The sequence below is a fragment of the Polypterus senegalus genome, chromosome 6 (assembly GCF_016835505.1).
Source record: "Polypterus senegalus isolate Bchr_013 chromosome 6, ASM1683550v1, whole genome shotgun sequence".
NCBI classification, from domain to species: Eukaryota; Metazoa; Chordata; class Cladistia; order Polypteriformes; family Polypteridae; genus Polypterus; species Polypterus senegalus.
The window spans coordinates 179,639,551-179,654,495 of record NC_053159.1 but is presented as its reverse complement, the minus strand read 5'-3'; positions in this window follow the sequence as shown (position 1 = coordinate 179,654,495).

The following is a 14,945-nucleotide window of genomic DNA, read 5'->3' as shown; positions in this document are numbered from 1 at the left end:
TTTGGCCTTAAAGTTCAAAGAAATTCTAGTGGCCTTAAAGTTCATTAATTATATTAACTTAAAAACAAACAAACAACCTCAACTCTGGCATTGCTAATATAATTGCAGTTGTGGCAAATAGCAGCTAAAATTAAAAGATTAAGCAGTTTTGAATGGACTTGTCTGTGACGTGTGGCTAGAATTCCATGTGATGTTAAGGATGGTACTGACTGTAAAAGTCGCCTGGATTATAAAATGTAATTGTCATCTGGGATTAGCCGTGTCAGAAAAGACATGGAACATATATTGCCTCCTTGGACAGACAGAATGTGCGTGGCCATCACTTGACTTTAATTGAAGATATACTGCAGTTCTTTGTTGAAGGGGGATTAGTTTGGAATTGTCACAATAGACCAATATCTTCTAATAAAAAATACCACTTCCCAAATTAATTGGAAAAAGCCTATGAAACAAAACTAGTTTTCTTTGCTCCTTTAACATTCTCTTTTATAAAACTGGACATACAGAAAATCTGTAAGGAAACATTTTTATATATATATATCTGTTCACACTTTTTGATGTTAATCCTTTGTTTTTTAATTAAATCTACAATTTTGTGTAGCAGTTTTGTTTAAACTGCAGCCTAACTCCCTTATAGGAGTATTGTGGATTTCTCTCTATTTGATCTGTTATATATAGTTTTGAAAGTGCTGATTTTCTCTTTGGTGCCTGTGCTGCTGTTATTATTATTGTGCCAGCCATTTGGTGCCACATTTATGGCATTTTTGCCCCAGTGACTCTGATTTATGCAAATTTATTCTAATTATGTTGTTTTCATCGTAGTCTGAATGAATCTTTGTTTCAAGTGTAACTTGCTGAGTGGGTAGCTTTGGTTCTTGATATGTTTAGAAAAAAAAAAGTAAAGGTGATCTTGTGCAGTAGAGTCATAGTGAAATTTCATTTTTATTACAAGCAAAGCGTACCAAAACATCTTTAGTTTTTGAATTTCTTTCCTTATATGTGTACACATGTGTATTTGGCCTTATTAAAATGTTTGTTCAGGAGAAACAAATAATCCAAAAACTTAAAACTTCTTAAATAGGAATAAGTATTGGTTGGATAAGTGTCTTTTTCTCTAAATAAAAAAAAAAAGTCTCCATTAGTGTAAGCCATCCTAATTTCGGGTGTTCATAAGAAATCTAATGGTTTACTTTATAAAGTAGAGGTACATAATAAAAATAGTTGTGTCAGCAATTTAATATATTAAAATGTGTGCCTCAGTTTAAATGTTTAAAGCCTAAATATTCTTATTGTGCCAGAAATGTGTCATTTCCCCCCCTCTGATACGGAGTCCATAGAGAGCGACTATATCCCTTGTAAAGGATCAAAAATAACATCATAATTGGTGACCTTGAAATAGTCTGAAATGATACTCCATATATTTGTTAGAATTGTGTTGTTTTTAACCTTCTGAGAGAAGCTCTTAGAGAGCTACAACCACTGGCAAAGAATCAAATTTCAAAAATCTAATCATAATTCGTGATCAGCAATCTCAAAATAGCACACAGCGACATTCCACATGCCTGTATTACCGATCCCCATTTTTGCGAAGCTTTGTGAAAAGGAGTAACTTTGACTCCTCATATCCCATTAGTGGATGAATCTCTTGCGGGAGGGTCAGTTGATGTAGCAGGCACATCTTATACAAGTCCTTCTGATCATTTTGTCTGAAGACACCTATTGGTTTATTCTTTGTCACAAGGGTGTAATGTCCTGTACTACATATTGTGCAAAAATGACTAAGAAAAGTGTTTGTGGGTCAATAGGGCCAAAAATAAGGAGGAACTTCAAAAAGCTAGCCATCATGAAGAGTTGGATAGAATTTTATTTGTGGAGTTTTTCTCAAACTTTGGAGGCACTGGCCAAAAGAAAAATAAAATACCTGAAGTGATTTCAAAGTGCTCATTAGTAATTTTTATATGGGTACAAATGCTAAGTATTAACCCTTGGCAATATAAAATATATAAAGTCTCTAATGGATTAATTTAGCTATTCAGAGGATTTGAAAATATGGAGCTTTATAGAGATCTGTTTTGGGTACTCGGGATGAGATTTGAAAGACAAATCTGAAAATGGGCTTGAAATGACATTACAGTTAATCAGGTAATATGAAATATAAGTAAATACCAAGACCTCGTCTAGTTTAGATTGTCTTTTGCAAATGGATGGTTGATTCTTCAGAAAAGCCATCAAATATCCACTGCTAACACTGAAGTATCAGCATGGGAAAAAAATGGGAACATGGTTTGAGCATCTCGCATTAAGCTCTTGACATTTCTGGGCTTTACTGGAGTGAGGCATGAAGAAAACCCTTAATGAAGCATATTTCAGGTGTAAAATACAACTCTGTGATTTTCATAAAAGCAGAAAAACCAATAAAGCACTTCACAATGAAGAATACAATTCTCCCTATAAAGAATGGTGGAGCAACAATACAGAGACCACAGAACAAAAAAGCAATGTCCACGTGCCTTCATCTAAAGCAGGCATGTCAAACTCACTACCATTGGTGGGCCGCTTCGACTGCTATATGTGTGCCAGCGGGCTGCACTGGAACAAATACTATTATACAAAGTTACTGTAGCTTCTTTCCAATACTGAAAACTTTAAAAAATATAACACTTTAAAGTTTAAAGAAAAGCAATTCATTTCCATACAATCTCCGTACAACAGCGTACAATTAGAGTCTTAGCCTCTTAGCTAGGTCCTTGTATAGGAGTCTTACAGTGTGAGATTTATTTCTTTTGTCCTGACACTTGGCATCTCTTGTTAGTAACCAGTTTGTCAATATCAGGCTTGAAATCTTGTGCAGCTGCAGCTTTAATGAGGGATGAAAGGTGCTCGACAGTAAGTCTTGAGCGATGTGGGGTTTTAGTAGCTTTCATTAACGAAAACAATTGCTCACAAAGGTAAGTGCTTCCGAACATAGACAGTACTCTCGATGCCAACTTACGGATCTGCACAAAGGAGGGTGGCAGGTAAGCATACAAGCCTGGCACACCAACTTCGTTGTATTTTGCCTTCAGAATAGAATCTGACTGCAGTTCAATCAATTCCATTTGGATATTCTCAGGCGCATTCTCAACGTTGTAAGAGTAAAGTGACGTAAACGGCGCAAAGTCCTGTTCATGTGAACTGAAATCATGAACATGCTCACTGAATTCATTGCTCAGTAATTCAAGTTGGAAAACAAATCCTTCAAAAATCAAATTTAATTTACTGTTTACTTCAAAGTTTATATTGTAAAATAAGCTGATATGCAAAAAGCCTCCTGACCTACACTAATTATACAAACTCTAAATCACAAAAAATTGTTAATAAACTACTCGCCAACTTTTCGCATTCCTCTTCAGATCTTCAGCTGTAGTCTGCACTGTTTGTTACAATACTAGCACAAAATTACCTAAAACTAGAGCCAAAAAAACGTGAAAATATGCGAGCTATTACATCTCGTGATGATCAGTTCTGCCCAGTGGTCAGTCTCAGCAGCCCAGTCAGTATTGTAGCCTGCCAGGCTGCTGCAGCCTAGCACTTCAGTTGTGAAGTCGTGGCTCATTAACTTTGGTCAAGGCTCGTTTGGGCTGGGGGGTCAGTGTCATGCCTAGGGTATCAAGGAGCTGATGCTGCAGCTGCAACTATACTAGCAGATGACGTTTCTGGTACTGTAATGCCATGGGAAAACGCGGTTTGTCAGAAGGCGGAAGTAAGAAAAGTCAATAAGTAATGCAGAATGATTCAATCACAAACGATAGTAATCATTTTGTACAAGTTTAGTGCTAACTAGGATCTGTCATGCGGACCGCACAGATTTTTGTTGCAGGCCACATACGAGCCGCGTGTTTTGACATGTCTGATGTAATGAGTGCAGTCTGTCAACAGTCCCATTTCAGTGTTACTTGGAACAAAACCACAAAAAAAGTTTCATATTTTACTAAATATAAATAAATGTAATCGAGGTTCACACATCCAGGTGTGCCGTGTTAGCACAGTCCTATCCAAACAATTGCTTCTGTAAACAAAGGAAGTGGTTTTTCCACCAATTGCTGACTTTCAGGAGCGTATTCTTATCCAACCATTTATTTTTCAAGAATTTTCTGTTTACCAAAAAATTTAATTATTTTAAAAGGCTTTGTAGAGTTATATAAGTACTGCATGTACTATATACAATGTGTATGTAAATGTGTGTGTGTATGTATATATATATATATATATATATATATATATATATATATATATATACTGCTCACAAAAATTAAAGGAACACTTTAAAGAAACACATTAGATACATCAGATCTCAATATGAAGTTGGATATCTATACAAATAACGACAGGGCAATGTCTTAGGAACAAAAGGATGCCAAGTCTTTTAATGGAAATAAAAGTTTTCTGCCTACAGAGGGCTCAATTGTGTAGACACCCTAAAATCAGAGTGAAATGAAGATGTGGCAGGCTAGTCCATTTTTCAAAAACTTAATTTCTGCTACTCAAAATGCTTTTCAGTATCTTGTGTGGCCCCACGAGCTTGTATGCATGCTTGACAACGTCGGGCATGCTCCTAATGAGACGACGGATGGTGTCTTGTGGCATTTCCTCCCAGATCTGTATGAGGGCATCCCTGAGCTGTTGTACAGTCTGAGGAGCAACCTGCCGGTGCCTAATTGACTGAAACATAATGTCCCACAGATGTTCTATTGGGTTTAAGTCAGGGGATCGTGAAGGCCATTCAATTGTTTCAATTCCTTCATCCTCCAGGTACTGCCTGCATACTCTTGCCACATGAGGCCGGGCATTGTCGTGCATTAGAGGAAACCAGGACCTACTGCACCAGCGTAGGGTCTGACAATGGGTCAAGGATTTCATCCTGATACCTAATGGCAGTCAGAGCACCATTTCTAGCCTGTAGATGTCTGTGCGTCCCTCCATGGATATGCCTCCCCAGACCATCACTGACCCACCACCAAACCTGTCATGTTGAACGATGTTACAGGCAGCATAATATTCTCCACGGCTTCTCCTGACCCTTTCACGTCTTTCACATATACTCAGGGTGAACCTGCTCTCATCTGTGAAAGCACAGGACGCCAGTGGTGGACCTGCCAATTCTGGTATTCTATGGCAAATGCCAATTGAGCTCCCGGTGCTGTGCAGTGAGCACAGGGTGCAGTAGACATTTGGGCCCTCAGGCAACCCTCATGAAGTCTGTTTCTGATTGTTTGGTCAGAGACATTCACACCAGTGGCCTGCTGGAGGTCATTTTGTAGGGCTCTGGCAGTGCTCATCCTGTTCCTCCTTGCCCAAAGGAGCAGATACTGGTCCTGCTGATGGGTTATGGACCTTCTATGGCCCTCTCCAGCTCTCCTAGAGTAACTGCTTGTCTCCTAGAATCTCCTCCATGCCCTTGAGACTGTGCAGGGAGACACAGCAAACCTTCTGGCAATGACACGTATTGATGTGCCATCCTGGAGAAGTTGGACTACCTGTGCAACCTCTGTAGGGTCCAGGTATCGCCTCATGCTACCAGTAGTGACACTGACTGTAGCCAAATGCAAAACTAGTGAAGAAACAGTCAGAAAAGATGAGGAGGGAAAAATGTCAGTGGCCTCCACCTGTTAAACCATTCCTGTTTTGGGGTCATCTCATTGTTGCCCCTCTAGTGCATCTGTTGTTAATTTCATTAACACCACAGCAGCTGAAACTGATTAACAACCCCCTCTGCTACTTAACTGACCAGATTAATATCCCATAATTTTCATGGACTTTATGCTATACTCTGATTAAAAAGTGTTCCTTTAATTCTTTTGAGCAGTATATATATATATATATATATATATATATATATATATGTATATATATATATATATATATACATTTTTGGGATGAGAGAAGACTTTTGCAGAGAGATACTTTCACATCCCGCGAGATAAGACTTTGTGCCAAGAGATTTAACCATGCACAGGGCCAGAGGTAAAAGACAAAGAGTAGATGGCAAAGTAGCACATCGTAAAGAATTCATAAAACGTTGGCGTGATACACATGCAGAGCAGGTTAGAGATAATGGAAGTACAAAAATTTGAAAGTCTCCAAAAAAAATGAAAGTAAAGATCGCATTAGCGCAAACAAATGGAAATTATTACTCGGTGAAATAACGGAACAGCAAAAAGATCGAATATATTGTTCAGATTTAAATTTTAAGTTGGAGACTTGTAGATCGTGTAGTTCAGGGGTTCTCAAACTCGGTCCTGGGGGTCCACTGTGGCTGCAGGTTTTTGTTCCAACCAGCCTCTGTTTTTAATTGGACTCCTGTGCTAATTAAGTGAACTGTTGTTTCCCAGATTCCCTGTTTTGGGAACAATATACAAATTAGAAAATTAAGTTTGTTAAAAGAAAAAAAAAGTATTAGAATGTACTAGGGCGGCACGGTGGCGCAGTGGTAGCGCTGCTGCCTCGCAGTTAGGAGACCTGGGTTCGCTTCCCGGGTCCTCCCCGCGTCTGCGTGGGTTTCCTCCCACAGTCCAAAGACATGCAGGTGAGGTGGACTGGCGTTTCTAAATTGTCCCTAGTGTGTGCTTGGTGTGTGTGTGTGTCCTGTGGTGGGTTGGCACCCTGCCCGGGATTGGTTCCTGCCTTGTGCCCTGGGATTGGCTCCAGCAGACCCCTGTGACCCTGTGTTCGGATTCAGCGGGTTGGAAAATGGATGGATGAAGTTATATGTATTTTTTTCTTTTTAACAGTATTTTCATCTTGATTGTCATTCTACTTTTCTAGGTGTTCTAATTGTTTAATTAATCCGTTATTTACTACTTTGTGGGGCTGACACTAAAGTAGTTGCAGCCTTTGACGATTGAGTGTTGTTTGCTTGGGTTTCTGCTCGGCTTGTTTTTAATTGTCATTATTAAGATTCAATGAAGGGAGCAAACTGCACAGAGAAAGGGCGAAATATAAAAAGAAAGTTACGCATTTAAATCCATAGCAAAAACAGAAATATTTCTAAGTTTCTTATAAATGTAAAAATCATGCTGTGTGCTTTTCTGAATGTAGAATAAAAGATAAATAATAGCAGCTAATAAAATGAGATGAGTGCTATCAGGAGTTGTCACTGATTAGGAATCTGGTTGGAACAAAAACCTGCAGCCACAGGGGGTCACAGGACCGAGTTTGAGAACCCCTGGTGTAATTCATGCTGCCATCAGGGAAATGTAGTGTTTCTTCCCAATGAAGAGGCACAGATATACAGGAGATTTTAGAGACAGAAACGTTATCCAAACAAACATAAGTATCTTTCAGGAGTGAATCAAGCTCTGTGTGTAGTTGGAGGGGACAGTTCCGTCTCTCAATTAAAAGAATAGAAAATCTTCATTTTCATAGGGGCGCACCTCAGGAGCAGGACCTACAACAGCAGCAGAGGATGTCTGGGGGAGAAGAGAGACAAGGCAGTGAGGAAAAAAAGAACAGCTGCTGTACAGGCTTTTAAATGTTTGAAGCAGCAGCAGCAGCTAATCGAGCAAAGAGGAGGTTAAAAAAAACTATTTGTTTCCCATTGTATCACCGTTTAAGATGGGGTTTCTGAGGGACGACCGCATTTCCTTGGGGTGCGTTCAGCCGCCATCTTCACAACGTGAGCAGCAGAGACGCAAAGTGTCTGCCGCGTAGCGCAGTCCGGGGTTTGTCGAGCGAAGTGCGCAGGGGTCAAAGCCCCCTAATGTGTGTGTGTATATATCTTATATGAACGTCAATGCGTCGAAGTGTGTGTGACTGTCCGGCCCAGGAGTGAGAGGTGGAGTCGGGCTAAGGGCTCCACTTCCAGGGATACACGAATGAGGCCAGCACGACGGCAGAACGAAACATCCAAAGAGAGAGTCACTCCCTTATTTGCTATTACAGTATAAAATGGTATCCCTTTTACTTTTCCTCTTGCTGCTAATGCACAAATGATGCAAGCACATCGGCAAAACAAAACCTCCTAGGAGAAAGATGCCCAGAGTAGTTCCTTACAATTACCTGACATCTCTACATCTCAATTTTTTTTTTGACAATTTCAAAAGTTACTAGGACCCCGTGATTTGTATATATACAGTAGAGTCTCGCTTTTCCTACCTTCGCTTATCCAACATTCCGTATTATTCAACGACAAACCGCAAAAAAAAAACAAACAAAAAAAATATGCATCAATCGGCAACAAGAACTGCAAGTTGCGAGCGTGAGCGTAGTCTATTTTTATTTCTCCCGACTCTGCCGCAGCTAATTACAGTGGAACCTCGGTTTGCGAGCATAATTCGTTCTGGAAATGTGCTTGCAGTCCAAAGCACTCGTACAGTATATCAGTGCGAATTCCCCCATAAGAAATAATGGAAACTCAGATGATTCGTTCCACAACCCAAAACTATTCATATCAAAATGATTAATACAAGATATAAAGTAAAAATACATAAAGCAAATTAACCTGCACTTTACCTTTGAAAAGAATCATGGCTGGTGTGAGTGAGTTTCTAAACTCTTGTTTGATTCCACCCAATGGGACGACACGCGGAAGAGCGTCCGAAAGCAATCGCAGTCTCCCAGCGCTGTAGCAGTTCGCCGTAAAGGCCAATCCGAAAAGATCGCGGACATGCTATAAGCGCCTGCCTTTGATAGGTGATACAAGAAATAAGAGACATTATAAATGCGCTAGGCTCAGTATTACTCCCCGACCCTGCCTGACTGCTGTGTCTGTGTATAGGAGAGTGAAAGAACCGCTACATTAAATAACTTTTGTGTTGCTGTTTCAAGCTTAATAAAGCTGGTGTTGTTAAAAGTACTGAGACTCAGCTTCGAGTTTTCGGGTGCAAGATGGGGACTCACACGTCACAGCACAAACACACACACGCAGTCACAATGCTGTAGTAAACAGTATACGCTTGTACGGATGTTGACTATATGAGTGACGGAGTTAAGGCTAGAAACTGCAATTAATTACATTGAGCAACAAGAAGAAGCTACAGGAATCGACATAATGATGCTGCAAAGATGGAGGGACTTCACAGCAAAGAAACGGCACTCGTCAGGAAAGCAGACTACGATCAAAAATGTCTTTACATCATCGCAGGACTCCTCTCAACAGACAATTCTGTAACTGTAAGTTCATTTTTTCAGTTAATTTATTCTGTTGTTTTGTTGTGAAACATGATTATTAGATTCGTAATGTGTAAAATTATAACATAGTTTGACGTTTAATAGGTTTTTTCTTAACACCTGCCATTATCCAACATTTTCGCTTATCTGACATCCGGCCGGCCCGTTTATGTCGGATAAGCGAGACTCTTCTGTGTGTGTATGTATATATATATATATATATATATAATATATATATACAGTGCAGGCCAAAAGTTTGGACCCACCTCCTCATTCAATGTGTTTTCTTTATTTTCATGACCATTTACAGCACTCCATCACTCTTCTTCTTGGTCAGATAGCCCTTACACAGCCTTGAGGTGTGTTTGGTGTCATTGTCCTGTTGAAAAATAAATGATCGTCCAACTAACCTGACTTCTGCACAACTGCTGGTCCCAACCCCATTGATAAAGCAAGAAATTCCACTAAATAACCCTGATAAGGCACACCTGTGAAGTGAAAATCATTTCAGGTGACTACCTGTTGAAGCTCATCGAGAGAATGCCAAGAGTGTGCAAAGCAGTAATCAGAGCAAAGGGTGGCTATTTTGAAGAAACTAGAATATAAAACATGTTTTCAGTTACTTCACCTTTTTTTGTTAAGTACATAACTCCACATGTGTTCATTCATTGTGTTGATGCCTTCCGTGAGAATCTACCAATGTAAATGGTCATGAAAATAAAGAAAATACATTGAATGAGGAGGTGTGTCCAAACTTTTGGCCTATATATATATATATATATATATATATATATATATATATATATATATATATATGTATATATATATATATATATATATATATATATATATATATGTATATATATATATATATGTATATATATATGTATATATATATATGAATATATATATATATATATATATATATATATATATATATATATATATATATATATATATAAACAACAACATATAGAAGCCACTGCAATAAAACACCTTTGCAATGGCTTATGGGTAGTACAAACACGCACAGCACAGTGCTCCATCATTAGTCTACTTGAAACCAAGTTCAAATGAACAAGGATGCTTCGCTTTGGGATTGCACGATTTTTGAACAACACACTGCAGTGAAATTTCTTTGGCTATAGAATATGAAACCTGCTGAAATTCAGTGAAGGATGTTGGGTCAGTACGGAAGTGAAAACAATAAATGTTTATGAATGGGTAGAAAGGTTAAAAGCAGGAAGAATAAGTGTAACCCATGAAGCTCAATCTGGTTAACCATCACCACACAAGCCCACGTCAACATGGCGAACGCCTTGACTGATGGATTACATTGTCCGCTGTTGCTGCACATCTGGGTGTCAAATTTGAATCTGCACGTGCCATAATGTATGATGACTTCGGGTATTGTAAAGTTTGCGCAAGATATACCCAAACAACGTACTGATCTGAACAAGCAAGGGCACATGGAGTTTGTGACCCAATTCAAGAAACTTCAAGACGAAGACCCAAGTGATTTGGAGCAGATTGTCAGCGGAGATGAGACCCATCACTGTGAACCAGAAAGCAAGAGACAAAGCAGTGGAAACGCCAGTTGTCTGCAGTAAAGTAGAAATTCAAATGAAAGCCTTTCGCCAAGAAAATCACAATGACCTTCTTATGGAACGTCAGTCCTATTCTAGCACATTTTTAGGAACACACACAACCAGTGACCAGTGAAAAGTACTGTGCTATGCAGAGAGAGAAGCTGAAACCTGCAATCTGCAGCAACAGAAGAGGAATGCTGTCAGAAACATTCTCGCCGTTCCATGACGATGCAGGTCCCCATGCAGCGGCCTCAGTTTGAACGTTTTCCACATCCCCCTTACCGCTATTATCACATTAAAGAGGCTTTATGTGGTTGCAGGTTCACCGCTGATGATAAGGTTAAAGAAGATGTGCAGACTTGGATTTGGGAGAAGCCAAAAAGCTTCTTCTCACAAGGAGTAAAGAAGTTAGCAGAATAATACAAGAAGTGCATCGACCTGCGGGGAGACTAGATGGAGAAGTGATAGAACTGTCAGGTTCATCAAGTCCCAGTTACTAGGATTAAAGGGTGAGTTGCTTTTACTTTTTTGATTCCCTCTTATGTATATACAGCATGTTTGTCTATATGTATAATATTTAGGTGTGTGAGGCTTGCTAGGATAGGCTCCACACTTCCCACGATCCTGCTCAGGATATGCATGCTTGAAAATGGATGGATGGAGATATAGATACACATGCACATTACTGAAGAGCAATGAGCAAGTTAACAAATATACCAGGGGAACAAGAGAACAAAGCCAGGGCTGGAAAATGGAGAAAAGTTGAGAGGAGTTGAGAAAAAGCTGCCATTACTGAAGACGAAGAGAGAGCTTAAAATGTTAGTCAGACATTAAGACATGGAGAAATATGTGATACCAAGCTGAGCATGATCGTACAGTTAGGTCCATAAATATTTGGACAGAGACAACTTTTTTCTCATTTTGGTTCTGTACGTTACCACAATGAATTTTAAATGAAACAACTCCGATGCAATTAAAGTGCAGACTTTCAGCTTTACTTCAGTGGGTTGAACAAAACGATTGCATAAAAATGTGAGGCAACTAAAGCATTTTTATAACACAATCCCTTCATTTCAGGGGCTCAAAAGTAATTGGACAATTGACTCAAAGGCTATTTCATGGGCAGGTGTGTTCAAGTCCGTCGTTATGTCTTATCAATTAAACAGATAAAAGGCCTGGAGTTGATCTGAGGTGTGGTGTTTGCATGTGTGAACAGACAAGATGCGGTCAAAGGAGCTCTCCATGCAGGTGACAGAAGCCATCCTCAAGCTGCGAAAACAGAAAAAGCCCATCTGAGAAATTGCTACAATATTACGAGTGACAAAATCTACAGTTTGGTACATCCTGAGAAAGAAAGCAAGCACTGGTGAACTCAGCTACGCAGAAAGACCTGGACATCGACAGAAGACAACAGTGGTGGATGATCACAGAATCATTTCCATGGTGAAGAGAAACCCCTTCACAACAGCCAACCAAGTGAACAACACTCTCCAGGGCTTGGTCGGCGTATCGATATCCAAGTCTACCATAAAGAGAAGACTGCATGAAAGTAAATACAGAGGGTGCACTGCAAGGTGCCAGCCACTCATAAGCCTCAAGAATAGAAAGGCTAGATTGGACTTTGCTAAAGAACATCTAAAAAAGCCAGCACAGTTCTGGAAAAACATTCTTTGGACAGATGAAACCAAGATCAACCTCTACCAGAATGATGGCAAGAAAAAGTATGGAGAAGGCGTGGAACAGCTCATTATCCAAAGCATAGCACATCATCTGTAAAACACGGTGGAGTCAGGCAGTGTGATGGCTGCCAGTGGCACTGGGACACTCGTGTTTATTGATGATGTGACACAGGACAGAAGCAGCCGAATGAATTCTGAGGTGTTCAGAGACGTACTGTCTGCTCAAATCCAGCTAAATGAGTCAAATTGATTGGGCGGCGCTTTCATGATACAGATGGACAATGACCCAAAACATACAGCCAAAGCAACCCAGGAGTTTATTAAAGCAAAGAAGTGGAAAATTCTTGAATGGCCAAGTCAGTCACCTGATCTTAACCCAACTGAGCAGGCATTTCACTTGTTGAAGACTAAACTTCGGACAGAAAGGCCCACAAACAAACAGCAACTGAAAGTAAAGGCCTGGCAGAGCATTAAAAAGGAGGAAACCCAACATCTGGTGACGTCCAGGAGTTCAGGACCTCAGGCTGTCATTGCCAGCAAAGGGTTTTCAACCAAGTATTAGAAATGAACATTTTATTTCCAGTTATTTAATTTGTCCAATTACTTTTGAGCCCCTGAAATGAAGGGATTGTGTTAAAAAATGTTTTAGTTGCCTCACATTTTTATGCAATCTTTTTGTTCAACCCACTGAATTAAAGCTGAAAGTCTGCACTTCAACTGCATCTGAGTTGTTTCATTTAAAATTCATTGTGCTAATGTACAGAACCAAAATGAGAAAAAAGTTGTCTCTGTCCAAATATTTATGGACCTAACTGTAAGTGTGTAAGTATTGTGTGCCCTCCATAGTGCTAGGGACACAGACACGTTTTTCTTTAATTTTAACCCGTCCTGTCCACAGTTTACAACTATAAATCAAACAATTCAGCCATGATTAAAGTGCGCATTGCAGATTTTTGTTTAAGGGCACATGATAACACTTTTTGTACACGGGCCCCCCCATTACAGGGCACCATAATGTTTGGACACAGCAATGGCAGGTCTACTAATATATTGTTCTGCAGTAAAGCTTGTGAACAAAAATATTGATAAATCTTATGTGGGAGAGTATTACTGGTTATAGTAATGTCATCTGTGCATGCCATTCTTTGCACTGGCTGATGCATGGCAGGGCACACTATAGAAATCTAATATGCTATTATTAGAGGACAAAGAACAGAAAAAAAAACAAAACAAAAGGCAATGTGAGCTTCCCTTGAGAGCTCCGTGCAGATCATCTTACCCCACCAAGCAGGTGAGCAGCTGAATATGACGTCATACCCGGGCACGCGCTGGGCAGCTCATCAATAATCAGTCCCCTCTCATTTTTTTTTTTTTTTATCAAGCTTCCCTGGCTGCGTTTTGCACCAGCTGTTCTGTGCTTCTGAGGAGCCTTGGAGAGTCGAATTCAGCACTTCAGGTATTTCTTTGGTTTTTTTTTTTTGGGCTACAGCGGATTGTATTCATGTTTCTTAATTTTTAAGAATTTGTGTTTAAATCTTTGGAGCACATTGTTTCAATTTAAACATGTGGAGTACATGCAAATACAGATTCTTTTTCAAATAGTTTCCAAACATTTTGCAAAATGACTTGTTCAGAGAACTTTGTGTGCATATGTAAAAATATACACAGGTACTGTTAGCGTTTGTGATAAACAGATAAGTATACGTATGCGCAACAACTGCAGAATTTAAAAACTTTTTCACATATAAAAATGTTTTGTGCATAACTTATATAGTATATTTTTACATAGTCTTTACTGTGTTGCCTTTTCTATTTTGTATTATATGTACCTTTACTTTGCCTTTCCTATCTTATATAGCACCTTTTTACATATAATAGAGTGTCTTTGATATCTGAATTACAGTATCACTATGACTGCAGAAGGTGGAGGTAGGTGAGTGTAAATGAAGTGGATACATAATACTTCTAACAAAAGGTGTGTGATGTACAAACACACACATAGATATAGAGAGGTAAAGAAACAGAGAATTAAAGGAAGTGGCATAGAGTGTAGAGGACCTCAATAATGACACTTAGAGCCCAGTTGTACACTGTAAGGACAGAGATGTGACTTTGAGATTTTATCGTAAACTTCCTACCCCACAGCAGATAATGAAAAATAAATGACTGGAAGAATAAGTAAAGATGGGGAAAGACAATGTTATTTAACGTCTCCACTTACTGTGCCAAAATAAAAGCTTTAATAATGGAAGAACACAAGTATCAGTGAATATCTATCTATCTATCTATCTATCTATCTATCTATCTATCTATCTATCTATCTATCTATCTATCTTTTATATAGTGCCTTTCACATCTATCTATCTATCTATCTATCTATCTATCTATCTATCTATCTATCTATCTTTTATATAGTGCCTTTCACATCTATCTATCTATCTATCTATCTATCTATCTATCTATCTATCTATCTATCTATCTATCATGCCATTCATATCTATCTATCTATCTATCTATCTATCTATCTATC